The 15,056-nt window shown below is 37.1% G+C and overlaps 1 protein-coding gene across 3 annotated transcripts in view; it reads right to left on the bottom strand.

The window, feature by feature from the left end:
* BEGAIN (brain enriched guanylate kinase associated) overlaps nt 1–15,056 on the bottom strand; it is a 171,072-nt gene that overhangs the window by 85,605 nt on the left and 70,411 nt on the right. The window contains exon 1 of one of the 3 annotated variants that reach the window (XM_034418480.3): nt 10,822–10,889. The exons of the other annotated variants lie outside the window; for them this stretch is intronic. The gene's annotated coding sequence lies outside the window, so the exon portion shown is untranslated. Of the gene's footprint in view, nt 1–10,821; nt 10,890–15,056 lie in introns of those variants that run through there. 3 annotated transcript variants of the gene reach the window in all.

Here is a 15,056-nt window from a genome sequence, read left to right as displayed (position 1 = left end):
GCTAAATTACCAATATGGCAGTTGATTGCTTCATACATACAAATGGGATTTAAAACAAAATACTTTACTGTGGATTGGCTCCAAGTTAGATTTCCATTCACTCTGTTCAATGGATCTGTGTTTTTTCTTTCTTTCCTTGAATCAAGCAGCATTTGATAACAACTAAGTGTAATCGGTGTTCAATGGCGTATGTTTGGGGGAAGGAAGAGAAGGGTAAAGCTTTTACCTGTAACATTTTCAAAGAATTTTACTTTTATAAGCATTGTTAGAGCCTTGATAGTACAGGGGTTTAGTGCACCCTGTAATTAACACAGCTGCCTGCAATTTCTGCTGGTTCGAATCTCTCCAAGGCTCAAGGTTGACTCAGCCTTCCATCCTTTCTAAGGTAGGTGAAATGAGGACCCAGTTTGTGGGGGCAATAAGCTGACTTTGTATAAAACATACAAAAGAATGAAGGCTATTGCTTAACGCATTGTAAGCCGCCCTGAGTCTCCGGAGAAGGGCGGCATATAAATCAAATAAAAAAATAAATAAAAAAAAAATAAAAAAAAATTGTTATGACAGAATGTAACCACTGCCTTAAAAAAAAAATCAGCTGATGGTTGGGAGAAGGTCAAAAGAAGGAAATGCAGTTTATCTACCTCTTCAAACACCCATTTCTCTCTGCCTGTATTTGTAAGACAGACTGAACAAAAAAAGACATTTTGTCTTCTTCTACTCATTCATGCCTGATTCTTGGAGACTACCTGGACAGGTTACTGTAGGTTTTTTGGTAAGACTTTTTAGAGGAGGTTTGCCATTGTCTCCTTTCTAGGGCTGAAAGAAAGTGACCAGCCCAAGGTCACTGAAGTGGCTTTGTGCCAAAGGCATGACTAGAATGCCTGTTCTTCTACCAAGTAATCCATTTTAGTCAAATATGTTTTCCAGACCCAGCCCATGGTATATATGCATAATGTGAACTCAGTTAATTGCATTAATTGAGTAAACCAGTGTTCAATTAACCAGAGATAATGATTATAACTTCTGGAGTACCTTTCACTATTCCTAGAATTTCTCACTGGTTCATGTGACTGGATTAGAAAGGAGATTTACCCGTACTCATAAGTAGCTTCACAGAGAGACTTCTAGTGCACCTGTTTAGGGATGTGAAAATGTTCCATTATGGAAAACTGTGACCCTTGAATGGGCAATATTAAAGATTGGATTGCATTTAAATTTTTTTGGAATAATTAACTTCAAGCAAAATAGCTTGTTCAAAATCAGTTCTATTTCTGAACACCGGAACAACCCTATTTGAGGAAAATGCCCCATGATTAAATATTAGGCTCATGGCAACACCCATTATCTCCTGTTTATCTTATGGGATTTATTTGTTGCCTCAAAGTTGTTGTATCTGATATTTGACATTGGATATTGGGTGACAGCTAGTTAAGAAATAGGTTCTCTCACTCAACTAAAAGATTAGTTTATGTGGCTAAGGGGGGATAGTCTGCCCATCTCTACTTCTAAAAATATTGGCATCTCATTAGCTTTGATCCCTGGATGGAAATAGCTCAAGTTGCTAGCAATTATTGTTTTCTTTTTTGCAAAATCTCTGCAGTAAGTGGAACAAGCCAAGCACATTTGACTTGTGGTGCAGTGGACGGGAAACACCAGGGAACATAATTCAGAGCAGCAGAAATGAAGTCATCATCTCCCTATTGGGAGAGCCTTTTTGCTTTGGCAAGTAGATGAGATGATATTGCTGTGCATGGCAGATGAGCATTAAGAGAGCCAAAGAATGAGAATAATTATGAAACTTAGTCAAGGTTTTCCTTTCCCCCTCCTTTTTTGGATGGAATTACTATTTCATGTTAGCAGTTTCAACAGTAACACAATTTGTGGGACTGCTTGTAGTTTTAATTTAAAGTGAGCAGTTCTCAATCTAGCAGCTAAGTCTTTTCAAAATCACAGTAAACTTTCCCAGTTGAACCTGTGCAATAGAACTATGCTTCATTGAGCCATGAAGGATTATTTTAATCTATATAATCACAGAAACAAGATTACTATATGCACAGAGATGGGAAAAAAAATGATCATCACCCACTATGAAGGAACAGTTGGTACAACTGACAGAATTTGCTGAGATGGACAAACTGACTTCTTTGATTAAAGACAGGACAATACATTTACTGGTGACTGGAAACTCCTTATGGACTTTTTGTGTAAAAATGAACTTGTGATTTATGGTTTTGATAATTACACAGGATAATTATAGAAAGAAGAGAGTTATGGTGCGACTTTAGAGAAAGAGGTTAAAATATAATTGTACTTAATTGCTGTAAAGAATTATTGGAAGCCACTTTAGATCTTTGTACTTTATATCTTTCTCCTTTTTTAAAAATCTTTTTTTCTTATTGCACTTTTTCTTTTATTTCCCTCTTTCCTTTTCCTTTTATTTATTTTAAAAGGTAAAGGTAAAGGTCGCCCTTGCACATACGTTCTAGCTGCTCCCGACTCTAGGGGGACGGTGCTCATCTCCGTTACAAAGCTGAAGAGCCAGCGCTGTCTGAAGACGTCTCCGTGGTCATGTGGCCAGCATGACTAAATGCCAAAGCCACATGGAACACTGTTACCTTCTCACCAAAGGTGGTCCCTATTTTTCTACTTGCATTTTTTACCTGCTTTCGAACTGGTAGGTTGGCAGAAACTGGGACAAGTAACGGGAGCTCACTTCGTTACAAAGCACTAGGGATTCGAACCACTGAACTGCTGACCTTTCAATATTAATTCTTAATATTGCTGATAAAGCTTTCAATGACAAGGATATATGTATGCATTTATGTATGTATGTATGTATGTATGTATGTATGTATGTATGTATGTATTTCTCTTTAGCCACGTTCTACCTACGTAAACCAAGATATTATGCAGCCCTAGTTCAGTGAAATCACAATTTACTAGTTTCTGGGCTTTTTTTCTTCTGGCAGCCAGCAGACCCTTTGCTGGCCTTTTTCTGCCCTTTTTCTGCTGGCTGCCAGAAGAAAAAAAGCCCAGAGACTAGTGAATTGTGATTTCACTGAACTAGGGCTGCATAATATCTTGGTTTACATAGGTAGAACCTGGCTAAAGAGAAATACACATAAAACCTACGAAAAAGAAACACACACACACACACAAAGAGTATTGGCCATAATAGCTCCTAGTTCTCTTTTAAAGATATATAAGTAGTTGATCAACACCACATCTAATTTAGATGGGTTAAATGAACTTTTGGTCCATATTCTGATCTAACAACCCAATAAATTTATAGGACACTCTAAATGTTTCAATTTGGAATGCACACATATTTGCATTTTATACACATTTGCAGAACTGTTCATTGCTATATTTTCTTATGTATTCATTGATACACAATTGATACATGATTCATTTAAAAATTGACTCTGGTATTTTGATCTCAATATATTAAAAGAAAGAAAAAGCAAAGAAAACAGTTATGACTTACGTAAATAATATTTTGCAACAAAAAGGTAGAAATTCAGATTCAATAGATCTTTTGTGGAAGCTAGAAACCACCTACATTTTAATATACATTAAATTAGAATTTCTAGAATGGCATTCACTGCTTAGCATCAAAAGCAGAATTGTTATAACTCTAAAAAAAACCCACCTCATTCTGAACAGTTACTTTCAAGCATTCAGATGTCTTGAATTTGTCATGCACATGCATTCTTTTTCAGGACTAGGGACAGCTCCATGCAGAATAACCCACACCAAATAACTATCTTTAATACACATAATGTTTGAGCAAAATACTCAATGTTCACAAGGAAATATTAGAGATGAACGAATGAAATTGTATTGGAAACAATTATTTTCAGTACAGTATTCAGTTTGCAAATTTCTAGATCCAACATACATTTAAGTTTCAGGAATATCTCAATGCCCAATCAGGTGAGGCAACCCGGTGATCAATTCTTTGAAATTATAGTACCATATATCTCCTAAAGAGACTGAACAAGAAATCACTAATGGGTTCCCCTAATTCTGGAAATAAGTTGCTATTTTGATGACCTTTATAAAGAAAAAAAATCAGAACATTTGTATTATGTGTGGATATCATGATTCACTTACCACTTATTAAATGCTGCCAAGTACAAAGAACAAACTGCTGCCATTAAATTGCATTCCAGCTTCATGGATTGGTTTTGAAATGAATAAAATCATCATGAATGGAATTTATTGTGAAATAATTTGCTGCATTACATTCAGCAGGCTATTTCACTCACTATTCATGAAGACTTAGGGTCAGATTATTCTTGAGAGCAGCACAGCAAGAAGAATGTTCATACGTAAATGAATTTTTGCCTTCCTTCTCATTCTGGAAGTAAAGAAAAGGATTTATACAGCGGAGAAAAAAAAATTGGGTGGGGATAGATATGAAAGTACTTTGCAAGTATCTGAAGTTTCACAGAAAGTCAAGACATGTTCTCTCTCATATCAAAGTTCAGAATATGATATACCGTAACAATCTTAAATTAAAGGAAGGTAGATTTGGACTGAATGTCACAGAAAAACAATTCAACAGAAGAACTACTTGTGGGATTGGGTGGTAGCACCCCTTGTTTGGTGGTGTTCAAATAAAGGTTGGGGGTGATGGATTCTTTCACTGATAGGAGGTATGAACTTGATGGTCCACTGACCCCAATCCACTGCATGATTCTATGTCTATTTCCAAGTCATCAGTCTTGGGATTTTTGCAGGATTGGTCATTTTTTAATGAAATAACCATGTGCCAGAATTCCAAGGGCACTTATGCTACATAAATATTTTATAGAAGGAACAGACCCTACATATGGAGCTGGCATACAGAGACAACAAAACATTTCCCTGGCTATTTATCATCCCCTGAATTTCATGCAATATCAGTGCTGTGACAGAGCACAGATGTCAAAACTCTGAAAGGTAAGCCAACAATGACCTCATTGTCCAAGAAAATGAGGTTATTGATGGCAAACCAGTATCATATTACGTTCTGTGTTTTCTCTTAGGGCCAGGTAGAAATGCAATGGAAACAGTAGTTTCTACTCTCCCTCCCCTGCCATCTCCTCAGCCCTAAATGAGAAGGTATAATTATTTCCAAGAGACTCTAATCTTCTGATTTCCATTGACCATCTGGGAAGGCAACAGGCTGATAGATCTAGATGTACTAATAGATATTTCTTAATTGTTTTGCAACAACAATGAAACAGGTTCTTGCCTGGATGTACCCCCAAGATTTTTGCATGACCATAATTCATTTCTGATCTCACTCTACCTTTAAATTTGTGAGTGCGTAAACAGGATCAGGATTTTTTTTTTTAAAAAAAAATTGAGACACAGTATTTTTTAATCACTATTATATAAAGATACATATAAAAAGTAACTTTGAATGGAGTGCGAATGTTAATTTTTAAAAGGTATTAAAACAAGCAATAAAAACCGTTGGGCCAAATTTGGGACTTGGGTGTTGTCTTGAAACTGCCAACTTCTACTTAGAATAAGCAATATCCAGTCTTTAGCTTTTATAAAAGGAACAGTAGATAAAAACGATCCTAACACAATAAGAGTTCAAAGTAATTCTGAACTGATGGAAAAGATAGAACACACCGGCCAAAGAGTAAGGATTGCTTGAAGTGTGTAGGTGACCCTGTCCTTCTCCTTGGTGTTGCATTGTACCCCAGTGAGAAAATGATCAGATGTTCACTATGCCTGTCCACAATTCTATGAAATTCCTGCTGATAATGAACAATGTCCCTACTTTCCTTTCTTGTATGGGTTTTTTTTTTTTTTTGTCTCTAAACCACATTTAGACCAGACTAGCCTTGAAATCTTCAAAGACTTCTTCAGGACGAAAACTGTGCTTTATAAAGCAGGAAATATGATTAATCTATAGCAATAGCAGCAGCAGTAGCCTGAATATTTAAAGCTTTTAAAGCATAAAATCTTTGTTAAAAGGCCAGGAGAGCTAAAGGAATTTCCAGTGGTGTGTTAAAGACTAAGTGAGCCACTTGGCAGAAGACATTTTCAATTTGGGGAAATGCCTGAAAATAATTGCTGTCGTGGTGGATGCAAATCTTGCATGCATAAATATGGCTACTCCAGCATTAGATGGCATCAAACAACAAAAGGCGATTGTTTAGAAAAATGCTGTATGTATTAATGAGCATTAGATATTCATTGTGGTATCTCCTATACTTGATCATACTGTAGCTAGTTGATTATCAAACACAGTACATAGATAGGGAATGCAGAAAAACCACTTCATAAATAATATATCTTGCTGCCCAGAGGAAATCAGCAATAAATAGGACTGTTCCAAGACATTTGTTGCTTGAATGCCTTGGCCATTTTCCTACATACAGGAATCCCAATATAGATCAGCCTGTGGCAGTTCAAATAAACATGGCAAGCCAGCTGGGATGGAATGCAGTGAGAAGAGGGATTCCCAGGAGGGAGGGGGTGCTATCCAGAGGAGTAAGGGGCAATTTAAGTGTGAGAGAAAGAGGGTAAAGACAGCCCCTCCCTAATAGTTCACAGAGTATATTGCAAATGCAGATAATAGAATTCTGTCTGGCAAGATTTTGTCTATAGGTGTAAAGTAATAAAGAACTCTGCTTTGGCCACTTAATGACAAGGAAGGACTCACTGGAGAAGAGCCTAATGCTGGGAATGATTGAGGGCAAAAGAAGAAGAGGAAGGCAGAGAATGAGGTGGCTGGATGGAGTCACTGAAGCAGTTAGCGTGAGCTTAAATGGACTCAGAGGGATGGTAGAGGACAGGAAGGCCTGGAGGAAAGTTGTCCATGGGGTCATGATGGGTCGGACACAACTTTGCAACTAACAACAATAAAGACCTCAGCATGGAAGAATTGCTATATGTCATTATTGGTTTTGGGCCTGACACTAGCTTAAGGAGATTGCCCCATGTAGTTCATAGGATATAGCCAGCTCTGATCTGAAATGGTATGTGGGAAGGAACTTGGGGCAAAGAGATACTGCCTAGGGAACAGTCAGGTAACAGAGAAATAGTCTGCTGCAGGATAGTGGGCAGAGAAAGAAGCTAAGAAGGGACCTTTCCTAGTTTCTCAGGCTGTAAATGAGACAGCAGGAGATGTGTATGTTCAGACTTGTAAGATTCTATTAATATAGCCTTACAATAAAATAGAATTATCTCATTTGGTCATGTTTCCTGTCTGGTCTACCTGGGAAGGCTGACATATCCCTCCCATTAATAGTTCCTGCTTCATTCTGCCTAATTGCCTGACCTTATTCTTTATCTTACCTGTAAAGATGGAAAATAGTTAAGAGATATTTGCCAGCCTTCTGTTCAAATTAGATTAATCTGATTTACAGCTCTTTTGAATGGAAGAAAATGAAGAGTGTTTATATCTCAGTCATGCAATGGTTCATCTTCAGATATATTTGGAGTTTATATTAGGAAAAAATAATAATTAGGCCACCTTCTGTTTCTAGGTAGACTTTGTCAATTTCCACTGCTTCCAGTGGCAATGGAATGCAACCTTGACCGGTGAAATGGAAGAAGGGAGAGAAAAGAGAAGTATGCATGGAAATTATTTTGAAGGCAACAAGAGTACTAAGGTATTTTTGTATCTTAGCCTGAACAACAGTGCCCAGACCTGTTCACAGGCAACTTTAGGCAGAAAGGACTTTGAAATCCACATTGAATAAGAAGACACATATAAATGATTCTAAACTAATAGCTTTATTTCTATTAATGAAACCCAGGGAAGACATTTTGGTAAATTCTCAATTATTCACAACTCTCCTCCCCTTATGAAGCCTAAAAAACCAAGAGATTATTGTTTTAAGAGTCTTCCTCAAAAAAGGAAAAAAGAAGATGAGACCTGTTTCAGAATATATGGCATGAGAATGTTCCAGGATCAAGAAGGGATGCAGGGTAACTAAAGAACCAGAGTTTTCTATAAGGCTAAACCCAGTAGTGGGTTTCAATTTTGGCCGCTACTGGTTTGCTCATGGGTGCGCATGTGCACCGCTTCTGCGCATGTGCAGAGACATCCAAGCGGGTGGGCGGAGCCTCCCACCGCCACTACCAGTTTACCCGATCTGGGGTGAACTGGTAGCAACCCACCACTGGCTAAACCGCCAGTTTAGATGAGTTTGCTGATTGTTCCTATACTCTGGCTATACTCTGGTAATACACTGAATCCAACTACTTTTCTCTAAAATTTACAGTCCTTCATTTTTCATTTTGCTGTGGCATGTTTCCTAATAAATTTTCAAACAGATATTTCTCTTCTTATTAGCATTTGGGATTGCTTTAATCTTGTAGCTTGCTACAGACAGCCAATGTAAACTGTTTACTAGCTGCTGGGCTTAAACTGTCTTTGACTTTTCGTCTTTTAATTAATTGAAGTGACATTTTCCTCTTTTTGACCTCAGGCTTAAATCTCTGGTTAAGAGGTGGAAAAGGCTGTGGCAGGAGCAATACCAGCGGCCAGAATTCACCAAAGACCTCAGAAAATGACCCTGAAACCGTCCAGTAATAGGGAAAGTAAACAGGAACGAACATTTCTGCAATCCTATATTCCTGTATATCTATTTCAGTGCATATACATTGGAATATAAATATGAATATATAGATAAAAATCTTACATGATGCCTTTGTCAAATTAGGTTTAGCAACTCCAAAGGAATCAATCTTGGAGATCTCCCTGACAATAAATATGTATATGTGACACTTTGTATATGTGCATTTATTTATGTCTGTCTGTCTGTCTGAAGCCTAGCTCCAAAAGAAGGTCAAGGGCAGGATAAGAAAATTGATATAGGTTGAATAAGTATTGATTAAAATTAATTGCTTATAAGATAAATGACCCCCACATAGGAATCTCTTTTTATATAAATCAAGAAATATTTCTCTTCTATAGAAATCAGTTTCACAAAGAGAAATATGTAAGTGTGCATACAACCTGTAGTCTAGCAGAAACTACAGAAAAGGAGGAAAAATATATAGGATGGGAATGAGGGAAAGAAAAAGGTGCAAAGAGAAAGAAGAGAAACTGGATGAAGATACAGAAATGGGGCAATTTAGCAGCAAAGGAATGAAGAAAGATAAGTCCTGATTAAGTTTTCAAAAAGGGTTAAAATTCAGCCATCAAAGCAGGCCCTCTATATAAATGACTAATCTTCAAAAGCTTCCATGATTTTCACCAGCCATTTTTATTTCACACCCTATCTATTTGTCTCATCAAATTTGGGATCACTGGACAACTCCCTACTGCCTAATTATATACGACAATAAATGTTTGCCATATTTACGATCAAGTGAATACGGCAAATATTCTTTGTTTGTGTGTATGTATGTGCCACAACAAACTATCCATGGATCTGCACTTCTTCTTTTTTTATTATTATTTTTATTATTTTTAATTTCTTCAAATCCAATTTTAAATCCAGTTGTGAAATTTTCTTTCTTGGGCTTTGGTACTCTAACCTCCTCTTTGTTCTTCTCTCTCCATTAACTTTTCCAAGTGCCAATTAGCTGCTCATTTCCACTCCGAGACACCTTTTAAAGTTGTTAATTTTTTTCTTTTTTACCTGTGAGTTGGCTAATCACTCACCCATTGTCTCCTGCACAAAAAACTTAGTCCGGTTGCCCCAGCTTCAGAGTAGTCATTTTTCAATGGCCACCACTCCCGCCGCCGGTTTGAAGAGCAGCCTCCAACCTTTCAAGGAACTTGCCTGTTCCTCTTGGTCGTCCGAGGCACCTCTCCTTCTTCACCATCCTTAAAGGACAGTTCTGGTCTGAAGACCCCCCTGACAGCGGTTTGTCCAGCTGGATTTTCGCAGAGCTTGTTGGAGCCCGCTATTTTTCCAGCCGGTCTCACCGCAACACTTTCGGTTTCTCGGATCTGCACTTCTAAGTTTGACAGCCATTTCTCCTTGTCTGAACTGGGGATATATTGAGAAACAGCTAAAAGAATAAAATGGATTGAAGGTTCCAGTCCAAATTGCAATTCAGCCTTTAAACATTTGGGCAAACTTAGACAAATCAGTATGCTCTCATTTTTGCCATTTAAGAGGTGGGGGGGGAAGTATTACAAGGTGGTAGCTCAGAAATTGGTGAAAGCTATTAAAACTTCAGGTAGTCAGAAAGTGGTGAACCTCCACAGTAGAAATGAGAATTACAAATCAGCCAGTCTGACATCAATACCTGGAAAGATTCAGGAATGATGCTGTTTTAAGAACCTTGAAAACAATACAGTGATTACTAGAAGTATTTGACAGTAGCTTTTCATGACACTCTGATTAGGAAGCCAGTTATTTATAAGATGCATGGTATGCTTATTATGTGGATCCACAGCTGACTTGGAAACCGTTTGGTGAGAGCTTATCAAATAGAACTGAATTATCAAGTGAGATGCAGTATTGTCTGGGATGCTACACATCCTCTTGATGACCTATTTTCCTTGTTACCTTTTGGGAGGAGGCTTTGTGGTATCTGAAGCAGAACAACCAGATTCTGTGTGTGTGTATGTGTGTATGTATGTGTATAGGAATACATATATATGAATGTATGTATGTATATAGTATGTGTATATGTGTATGTATGTGTATAGGAATACATATACTTTCTTTTGAGAGCAGGCAACAGAATTTTATTTTTAATGTGGACCAGTGTGTTCACAGTAAAAAAAGAGAATCAAGATTATCTTATCTTATCTTATCTTATCTTATCTTATCTTATCTTATCTTATCTTATCTTACACCTTACACCTTACACCTTACACCTTACACTTTACACCTTACACCTTACCTTAAACTTTACCATATCCATCATTTCATACTTGGCCAAGTATTCTTCAACATTTTCATAATTAATGCCTTTGATGAAGAAATGGAAGAAATGCTTATCAAATCTACAGATGATGCAGAACTGGGCGAAGAGTTAATATTCTAAAAGGCAGAAATAAAGTTTAAACTAATCTTGACAGTTTAGGGACGTGATCTGAAAAATAACACAATGAAATTAATAGAGACAAATTCAAAGTTAATCACTTAGGGGGAAAATCAATTTGAAAGATACAGCAGGGGATGCCAGACTAAGTATATGAGAAAAATATATTGTAATTGAAGTGAATATGTATCACTAGCAGGACATTGTTGCTGAAAAGGCAAATGTAATTTTAGATTGCATAAATTATCTAACTTAGACTGCAGAAAGCCAGATGACCTGTGTGCTAGCAAACTGTTAAAGAGTACTATATTTCTTTGCTGTCAATTAATAGTCATCTAGATTTTTACAACTTAGTTATGATAGAAAAATGAATAAAAGACAACTTTCCATATCAAAGGGTGAGTTTCATTTCATTCTATATTGTTCAATATGTGCTTGAATACTGCCTCTAGTATTGGGCTCTCAATGTTGAGAAAGATTCACAGAAATTAGAACATAGGCTAAGAAGATCAAACATAATAAGCAGGGGATTAGAAACCAAGTTTTACTGAGAAAACTGGCATAAGCTTTCAGAAAATATGACAAAATGATAATACAATAGACATTTAAAGTGAGTGAAGGGATGTCCCCAAAAGAAGTTAAGGCTTGTTCTCTATGGTACCAGAATGAAGAGGCACAAAATTATGGTTTTAATTGAGAGAAAGGATGATTTCAGTATAATACTAGAAAAAAGTTCCAAGGAATAAGAATAATTTGATGGTGAAATTCATTCCAAGGCAGATGGTGAACTTCATTTACTGAATACATCAAAGGTCGGACGGTTATCTATTGGGGCTGCTTTAATTTGAATTCCTGCTTTGTGATGGGAGTTGGGTTCATTGGTCTACATGCCCGTTTTCAAACTTAAGTCACAGGAAACACTGATTCTGACCGGTGTAATTTCTTCAGGATCTCAGGAAGACATTTTTCATCTGTACCTGCAGATACTGGAGATTGCAATTTAGACATTCTGCATGTGAAGTGTAATGTTCAGCCATTCCACTTTAGCCACTCTCCTGAGATTGTGCTGAAAGATGAACCACAATGTTGATTTTGCTCACCTGGTTTGAGATTTCCAATGACCCTCTGTGGGGTATATATGTGTCACTTACAAATGAATCCCAAGGCAAATGAATGAAGCAGGAAAAAGTGTTGAAATATCAAGACACTCCTTTAATCAGATAAAATTTCATTGCTGAGTTGATCTGGAATCTTTCAAATACTGTGCTAATTTTTATTAACAAGATACCTGATTTTGCTGAAGACACTTTCTTGAGGGTTATATATTTAAGAGAGGTAAAAGTGTAGGCCAGAGGAAGATAAATGATTGTTCTGATTAGAAACTGCAGGAGGATAGCTGCCAAATTAAATAATGACTAAGGGAATCTAAAGTAGACTGGACACTTAAGGAAGACTTGAATTGTCATATTTTAGCCGCTTGGGCTTCTGTAGCATGTGTTTCAATTCAAATTAAGTTTGACAGGCTACAAAACAGTTAGGGGGAGCTTGGATAACTGGTTTAATAGACAAAATTTAGAAAGAGAAGAAGTCTTCCACCTTGACTCTGGGAAGCAGGTTGACTCTGGTTTATTGATGATACCCAATTAGATATCTCTATGCTGACCAAGTGATGTTGTCAAGCTGGTTTTGCAATCTCTGGAAGCTGTAAGGGCTAAGATGGGGAGGATCAGAGACAATTGCAACCCTAACAAGACTAAGTGGCTGATATTTGGAGGATTTCCTAAATCTGTGGCTTTAATAAGCTTGTTTCTGAATGGGATGGCATTTTCCAGACAGAGCTGATGGGCAATTATAGACTATTTCTATTTTCTTGAGTCCTGCTTGAAGAGCATTTATAACTAAGAGATCCGCTTTGTGTACCAACTACCTCTTTTTAGATTAGAAGGCCATATTCACTGTCACTCATTTTTAGTCACCTATTGTCATTACTGCAATGGATTTTACATGGGACTGTCTTAAAAACTACTTGGAAAAATATAATTTACTGAGATACATGCTCAGGGCTTTGGGAATTCCAATGACCAATGTTGGAAGAAAGATACAACACTGAGTATATCAGATTGGGAATTTAAACTTGGAGATTCTGAAGCAATGGCAAAATTAACAGCATATGCCCACAACAGAAGTTTAACCAAATTCAAGCAAGAATGTTTTCCATATAGACAGTATATCATGTAGCAAGCCATATATAAACACAATATAGTTTTAAGGGAGTCTAAATATTTATAAACACTGTAAATTGATCAGAATATAAAAAGTGGGTGAAGTTAGAAATTAAATATCTATCTACATTTTCCAGGCAGCTCCTTCCCCCTCCCCCCATTTTTAAAATTAGTGGTGAAATTCAAATTTTTTTACTATTGGTTCTGTGGCTTGATGGGCGTGGTATGGCTTGGTGGATGTGGCAGGGGAAGGATACTGCAAAATCTCCATTCCCACCTCACTCTGGGGCCAGCCAGAGGTGGTATTTGCCAGTTCTCCGAAGTACTCAAAATTTCCGCTACCGGTTCTCCAGAACCTGTCAGAATCTGCTGGATTTCACCCCTGCTTTTAATACTTATAAATAACAAGGAAGGGAAGAATGTAATATTAAGTATTAGTCTCAAAGACTGAGACCTTTCTCATAAAATAACTCAGTGCTTTTTCCCATTTATCACTGCCATATTTAGCATTAACTGTACAATTTAAGCAACACTATATTCATTACATTTTAGAAATCACATTTAACACTGGTGTACACTTTTCCTCCTCTTATTTAAAAGTTTAATTGACCTAATTTATCACAGTGTTAACAATTTCTAGTTGTATAAATACCACCATACCTAGTTATCATCGGTATTCTATAATATATTCTTTGCATTTTATAATGCAATAAAATAATTAATTTGAAAAAAAAAGATTACTTGGAAAGCTGTAGCTGGTCCAGAATGTAGTAATGAGATACCGGTAGTTATGGGTGTGACTCTATCTATGTAGGACCTCTACTTCAATAGCTGCACTGACTCTCAGTTTCCCTCCGGGTTCAATTCAAGGTGATGGTTACTGCCTATAAAGCCCAGCATGGCAGAGGACTGTTCTATTTATGGAACTACCTTTCTCCAAACATTTCTGCTCCTCCCACAAGAGGTATACTTGGCCTCTTTATTACACAATGTCATCTAATGAGACCCAACAAGCATGCTTCCTCTGCAAAGGCATCCGCCATCTGCCTGATATACTCCCTTTAGATTCAGTCCCTGGTAATCTTTAGGGCTTGAAGAGCTGGCTCCTATGCAGTCTGTTGGCTGAGCCAATTTTCATGTTCCTGGCTGTATATTACTGAAATACTCCATGCTAAGCCCAGATTGCCTTCTTCTATTCTAAAGTATGCCCCCAAAGAGCTGTAGAACCCTTGCAATAAAAATAAGAGGTAAATTTACAGCTTTCAAGAATACTAATGACTATTATAAAGATAAATGGAGAAGTTATCTGAAAAAGGTTCAGTTCACAAAAGGGAAAAGCATTCTAGAATTGGTCATTTTAGAATCAATCATAATTCTTATTTCTTTTAACAGAAGCATAACTATTGAAATTAGAGCTTCACAGTAAGTATAATTTAAATTTTAAAAAAGCCATCAACTAGCTTCACAGTATAATGGCTAAACTCCAGGAACCATTATATTAAGATATTCCTGTTCAATGTTACAAATGTTCTATCCAACTTGCTTCTGGGCACTCAAAAATCTTATGTGTAGTGAACCATTATCTGCAGGGTTCAGATATAGGATTTGAGGCCAGTAAAAAGTTGCCAACCCAATTCAGAAGTCATTACGTAAAGGTAAAGGTTCCCCTGCACATACATGCTAGTTATTTCTGGCTCTAGGGGGCGGTGCTCATCTCCGTTTCAAAGCTGAAGAGCCAGCGCTGTCAGAAGACATCTCCGTGGTCATGTGGCCAGCATGATTAAATGTTGAAGGCACACAGAGCGCTGTTATCTTCCCACCAAAGGTGGTCCCTATTTTTCTACTTGCATTTTTTACATGCTTTTGAACTGC

Source organism: Pantherophis guttatus, chromosome 1, assembly GCF_059756535.1.
Source record: "Pantherophis guttatus breed Tessera chromosome 1, ASM5975653v1, whole genome shotgun sequence".
NCBI lineage: Eukaryota > Metazoa > Chordata > Lepidosauria > Squamata > Colubridae > Pantherophis > Pantherophis guttatus.
Note: the sequence above shows the minus strand (reverse complement) of the source record. Positions and strands in the feature narration are given on the sequence as shown.